The 6912-nt window shown below is 39.3% G+C and overlaps 1 pseudogene; it reads right to left on the bottom strand.

Moving 5' to 3' along the window:
- Positions 1-835: 835 nt before the first annotated feature.
- Positions 836-6016, bottom strand: LOC118471689 (putative nuclease HARBI1; annotated as a pseudogene).
- Between the last annotated feature and the right edge of the window lie 896 nt (positions 6017-6912).

Here is a 6912-nt window from a genome sequence, read left to right on the forward strand (position 1 = left end):
ATTACAGGGGAAGACTATTAAGTTATTTCATTTAGGTGCAATCCCGCGGGGGTGAAGCGCACGTGGCAGCAGCTGAAGATGAAATATAAAAACATTGTTCAAACAGGTAAGAAGTTGGCATAATCTCATGGAGCTACCTCATTTTGATCATGTTTTACATTGTAAAGTAGCCTAAATATTAGGTGGCTGTTTGTCTGTGCAGTGGTTTTACCCCGCACATAGCCTAAATGTCTGCATCCATATCATGTTCTGTTAAATAATTAAGCCTATTTAAACTAACACAGACTTCTACTCAGCCAACAGAAAGAAAGGAGATGCCCGTAAAACAGGAGGTGGCCCAGCACCACCACCTGTAACGGAAGCAGAGGAGTTGGTCCTAAGCCAGAATTTGGGAAGGCCAGTGGCTGAGGGAATCCCTGGAGGGAGCTCATCCTCTGAGACCACCCCCCAAGACACAAGTGCTTTTATAAAATGTAATGTCTCTGTGTGTGTAGCCCATGTATATGTATATATGGAATGTTTTCAAGCATATTCATACAAATATTTATTTCTCTTTTGGGTCTTTTTTTCTTTTGGCCCAACAGATTCTGATGGTACTATCTGCCTGGTGGAGCCCCTTCACACCACAACAGACCTTGTAACTGTAAGTAGGCAATACTCCAAAGATTTTGACAAATGGTAGTTTAAGTCCACTGAAACATATCACTCATCTAGGATGAAGAGGATGAAACTGTGTCTGCTGCCTTTACAGAGGGGGATCCAGAAAGGCATACAGTGGTATGTTACTGATAGTTCTCTTCCCATTCACATTTCTTAACATTCTGGTGGAATATAGACTGGCATTTAGCCTACACTGAAGTATTGCACATTCTCATCCTTTTTAACAGAGCATGGCTGGACAGCAGCAGGATGGTTCCTCAACTTCCACTGCACAGATTGACACAGTGAGATGGATGTTCAGTAAACACCAGAGGTTCAGTCCGTGGAATTCATGTGCAACTGTATAATTTAATGTCCTTTATGTATTCCTAGTTACCAGTAAAACAAATATACAAAATCCACTTGCTGAGAAAAATACAAAAAACAGATAAAGAAATGCAGTACTTGGACCACCAGATTAAGAAGGCAGATCTGGAAATTGAAATACTGGAGCACAAGTTAGAGGTGGGTGCAGGTCACAGGTGAATTATGTTAACTACTGGAACATGAACTAAACTAGGTCTTTTATTTGTAGGAAATAAAGAAGACCAAATGAAATGTGTATCATGTCTTTATTTGGTGTGGTGGTGATGATGGAAACTTAAACTCCAAAGTGATTATTGCATATGGTGTCTCTGACTGCTCTGCTGTCCTGGATAGCTGGCAGGTGGATGAGGTCATCATCTGGGTCTTCAGTTTGTAGGGCAGAGTGTTGCTCTCCTCTAATAGTGGTAATATTATGAAGAACAACACATGCCACAATAATATCACAGGCCTCTCAGGAGTCACCCTGAGGTGATGTAGACACTGGAAACGGGCTTTCAGCAGGTCTATGGTCATCTCCACCCAGGCTCTCGTCTTGCAGTGAGCCTGGTTGAAGTTCAGTTGGGGGCCTGGTTCAGGGTCAGGGTATGAGGTCATCAGCCTGGGTTGGCATGGTAACCCCTGTCACCCAGCAGAAGGCCATCAAACTCTCCTGTAATGTATAGTGGATACATTAGAGTATATTTAAGGAGGGAGACAAGTGAATTATATTGTTAAAATCTTTAGGATGCCTACCACGCTGCAGTCTGTTGCTCAGGTTAGACTCATGATAAATCCTCGAGTCATGAACAGATCCAGACCACTTGGCCTCCACATTGGAAATGATGTGTGCAGCATCACATATGATCTTGACAGTGCAGAGAATGACAGATGTTGAACTATGATGCAGTCTTTAACATTTTGAAACCGTAGTCAATCTACCTCTAACCTACCTGCACATTTATACTGTGAATGGACTTCCTATTCACATAATCAGCTTCATTATATTTGGGAGCTTTGATGGGGATGTGTGTGCCATCTATGCAGCCAATCACACTGGGAAATCCTAAAAGAAATTAAATTTACTAATCACAGTCTGAGGTTGCAGCACAATGTCATTAACTGGATATGATTTAAAATTAATTGAACAGATCTCTACATCATTCACCTGCAATCCTGTGGAACTCCTCCTTGATGGCTCTGACAGGTTCATGTCCAGGGAAAACCACAAAGATGGTAAAAGTTGTTTCAGGGCCAGACACACTTTTCTGACCGCTCTGCATACAGTTGCTTTACTGAAGTGCTCTGCATCTCCGACATTATATAAAAAACTCCCATTTGCAAAGAACCGCAGCGCAACACACAATATCTGCTGGGACGTTAGAGCATGACTGCGGTTGGTCATGTTGTAAATGTAAGGACGGATTAGGTTGTGGATGTAGATCATGGATTGTGATGTGAAACGGTACCGTTCAAAAAGATAACTGTCCGGAAATGCGAGAACATCTATGCGCGGTCTGAAAACAATCTCCCGACGAATATTTAGTTCTCTGTGCAGTAATGCTGCTCCTTCATCCACTGGATCGTTAATAAAAGGACGTCATTTTGGCACACGGCAGAACTAGACTTCGCCAAAACTCGCCAGCTGACTGAATGAATGAGGAAATGAAATGGCGTGTGGCTGAAAGAGGGCGGAGACTGAGAGAAACTCGAGGTTTACTGAGAAAAACCTGGTCCCGACCAGGTTAGAGTCATAGAGTCTGTTACTACGGTAACTGACCGAGAGTTTAAGTTACCCCTCTTTGTGAAACAGGGTAGAGTTACCCCTCTGTCTCTGGTTTGAGTTACCTCCCTTTGTGAAACGGAAAACTCTGAGTTTCCCTCATTTCAGGGTTAACAAACTCAGAGTTTTCACTAAACCTGCTTCATGAAACGGACCCCAGGAGTAACTCATTTTGATGACAAACAAACATGTTGTCCAGTGGGGAAAACAAACTTTTGGAATATGGTGCAGATTGTTATTTTAAACACAAAATTTTCCAAATTTGTAAGTGGAAACACTGGCATTAGGCATTGTCACAGTAGTCTTGAAATCAATCTTCAAATGAATCAATCAGTCAATCAAAAATTAATCAAAATGCAGATATGCCTTCTTTCATCTCCTTCAGCTATGGAAAATGTGACAAAACAGTATGTAATGTAATGCTTTACAAAATTTTCTTTTGAAAAATCAAGACACTGTGACTGTAGCGGAACAAGGTCTTGTGAGAAGGGACCATAGCTCGTCACATCTTGGCGCAGAATATAGTTGAACTGCAAACAGCAAAATGGATTAAGCTTGAGATATGTTTGACTTTAAATGGCAGATTCAATAGCACTCATTACTTAGTGCAGAAAAACCTGAGGAAATTTAGGAGTGCATAATTTGAAAAATGCTGAAGGAAGGTTTTTCAAACAGTGCTTCTACAAAAGCCTTCCAGCACCTCCGATCTGTTCTGTCTCTGCTGTGTGACCCCTGCAGCCCCTCTGGCTCTGCGAGGATTGGATCTGTGAGAAGCCTTGGCTCATGATCATCAGAGCAAGATGCAGAGAAAATGAACAAGTGTTGGCCTGGTGTGATGTAGGCCCCACTGCTCCTGCCCTCAGTCACTCTGCCTATTTTAATGTTCTTTCAGCATGGAACGTCTCTTTCCATTTTTTCCAACCGCTGTCGAAGTTGATTTTAAATATTTCTGGTTGTGATCCTGGAAATTAACTATTTATTTTAAAGACTGCATAATATCCTGCTAGCAGCATCACACATAAAGTCCCTGTATGACTTTAAGTAATCAGGCTCCTTGTGGATTTGACTGAACTGACCAAAAAGCAGCTGCATGTAAAAAATATAGTTCTCAATATGCAGATTGAGTCTTAATGAGTTGAGAAACGTGCACACAAGTACAGCTTATTTTTTCTTTTTACTTATTAGGTTCATGTAATAAAAATATCAGTCCATTAACATTTGAAGAAAGCCTCTTTTTTAAAAGTCTGTTTGCCCAAATGCCACAGTATTGTGAGTCATAACTCACTCTAGTCAAAGCTCACAGACATCATAAACACTGCTAATTACTCTGCTCATATGAATGGATTCATCATTCTCTCCATAAATCTGTTCATTTAATGTCAAATATTGCCTCAAAATCATCAGAATCTTAGACTTTTTTCACATTGAAAAAACCTTCTTATGGCTACAGTAAAATGCATTTTCCTTGTCTTTTCTGTAGAGGCTCTGAGAGCTCTACACACTGCAACTGGAAAAAGCACATGCAACTGGACAGAAAACAAGCAAATAAAGAAAACATCACAACACACATGCAGAATTTAGTAGAAATGCCTTGATAAAAATCTCAAAAATGTTGATGATTCCCAGGCAAGTTCTAGAATATTACAGAAAAAAAGAATATTTTTCTGTACTCTCTATGTGGGTTTATGGATTTCTATTTTGATGGTTATGAGGAATCATGATATCCTTGCAAATTGTAAATCATATTGAATCTAAAAACTCATCAACATGATGCCTAGATTCTTGTATCATGTCTGTGTGTTGATGTTTGTCTGAGTTACGACTGAGAATTTTTCAGAAAATTGCAGCAATCAGGCACATCATTTTTTCTTAATTCACATGGTATCTTTACCTCACCTCTTTGCCCCTATGGCTCCTTGCAAACTCAGTTTAAAAACTGTGAGAAGGAAACCTTTCGTCACTGTAAGCTACTCTAATGGAGAAAGAAGTAGCCCAAATTCATTTAACACCCTCAAATAAGCTTTAAGAAGCCACATTTTGTTGGAAAACCAGTCCATCTGTCAACAGTGAATGTGACCCTGTAAGCCCTGTGGTGGGCCAGGCGTTATACTTTCCAAATCTCTGACATGCAAGTGTTCACTTGGGTAAGGTAAGGTACATTTTATCATCTGTCCATGTCCATAAAACTCTGCGTGGACACCTATGCAAATGTCTGCATGCAGTCCATAATTTGTGTGTGGACACTCAGTACAAAGGTAGCAAAGTGCAAACTTGGCAGTGTAGGACACATAGGTGCTGGTCTTCTGGGACGCATCCTTCAGGGGGACTCAAAAATCCCCATATTTTGGTATAAAGTTGTTTTCTGTTTAGATTTCACAGCAATGTGTTTCTAATGACATCTTTCCTTTTCTACTACTCAATGTGAAGATGTTTGGATGCTATATTGTGTAACTATTAGCTGTCCCACTATCCCACTATAACTGTTGCAGGTATGTCAATGGAAGTGATCAATAAAAGTCCTCTTTTCAGAACTGGTAACTTCATGTATGCATTTGTTAGTCACGTTAAAATTTCAGTCTAGAATGTTGCATATCCAAATTGAGGGATGGGTGTAATTAAGATTTTATTGAGACTGCTATTTTTACCTATTGATCCAGTACTTTAATGGTATTCTTATGATTTTTTTCATAATAAAATAAAAATAAATAAATAAATAAAAAATGATTAGTCAATCAATCTTTTCAACAAATCACTTTTAACTAATGGCTTCTGGCTGCCCATTTAACAATAGAAGTAATCGGTAGATTTTCTGTGCTGCAAGATTCAATGTGTGTGCACAGCATCCTATTTTTAGGATATGTAGCCTCTTTATAGCAACATCCATATTGCCTGTATTGTCACAGCAACAATCTTGCTCAAGAATATGTTAAACTCCTCCAGAATGTCAGCGACATCCTCAGCTCCTGCCTCACCAGTCTGTGATTTGTACACTGCCCTGGTGTGGAGGACCTTCTGTATTAGATTGTTCTGGCTCATGTAGTGCACCATGACAGTGAGATAATGATCCAGACTGAGGCTGGTCCACCCAATTGATGTGATGACCAGCTTTGGCACATTCTTCAGCTCAGTGATTAGGTTGGCTTTTTCTACTCTATACCAGGCAGGAATTAATGTGTCACTGAGGTAACTCCCAGAGGAAGGGGTATATCTGGGTTCGAACACCTTGCTCATCTCCCTACAGTAAAGAAAAGTTTTCATGTTTTGAATTATTTTCATAGACTCATTGTGTTGTATATTGCAGAGTGACTGCCATAACATACTGTCATTTCATTGTAGGGTAAATGTTTGCTCAAATGGGTTCTGAATATTCATGCAGAATTATTACACAGTCTAACAGAATAGAATAGAATAGAATAGAATAGAATAGAATAGAATAGAAATACTTTATTAATTAAAGCATAAATTCGAATTTCCCCTTGGGTATTAATGAAGTATTAAAGAAGTTTATCAAATTTAGAACTGATATTTGACCAGTGAAATATTTACATCAGATTAATATAATAATGCAGCATATAAAGCACCTCGTGTTGCACTGTCAAGGAGAACTTCAGGAATGATTGGGAAAATTATTTAAGCTGAAGGTTATTTAGGTTTGGGCTTGGGCTTTGGGTTTGACTTTATTTTAAATTCCCTGGTTGTAGAGGGCGGTGGGCTGGTTAACTGTAGTTGCAACTTTACTAAAAAAAAAAGCTATAAAATCTTTAAATTAGTGCATTCATATATTCAGTCTGACCTTTTGCTCCCTGGTCAGAGCAGTGTGCCTAGTCACAAAATAAGCAGGCTTTATTCACAAAATAAAATATGCATTGTGTTCCAAAAATTGCTCAGCATTATAGAAGCTCTACTGTTAACAGACTTTATATGCCAGTACATTGTGCTTATAATACGTCTTTCACTCCAGCAGGCAGAATTCTTCTCTGGATGTGGAAAGTGACAATGCATCATTGACTCATGTCTTCATCTTCTTGTAAATTAGAAAAGGGGACTAGTGAGACAAAATATGCAAAATAAAGTTCTTCTTACTGACTAAAGTATCAACCATTACTGGCAGAGCTTATCAATCCTCC

Source organism: Amphiprion ocellaris, chromosome 21, assembly GCF_022539595.1.
Source record: "Amphiprion ocellaris isolate individual 3 ecotype Okinawa chromosome 21, ASM2253959v1, whole genome shotgun sequence".
In the NCBI taxonomy this organism is placed as follows: domain Eukaryota; kingdom Metazoa; phylum Chordata; class Actinopteri; family Pomacentridae; genus Amphiprion; species Amphiprion ocellaris.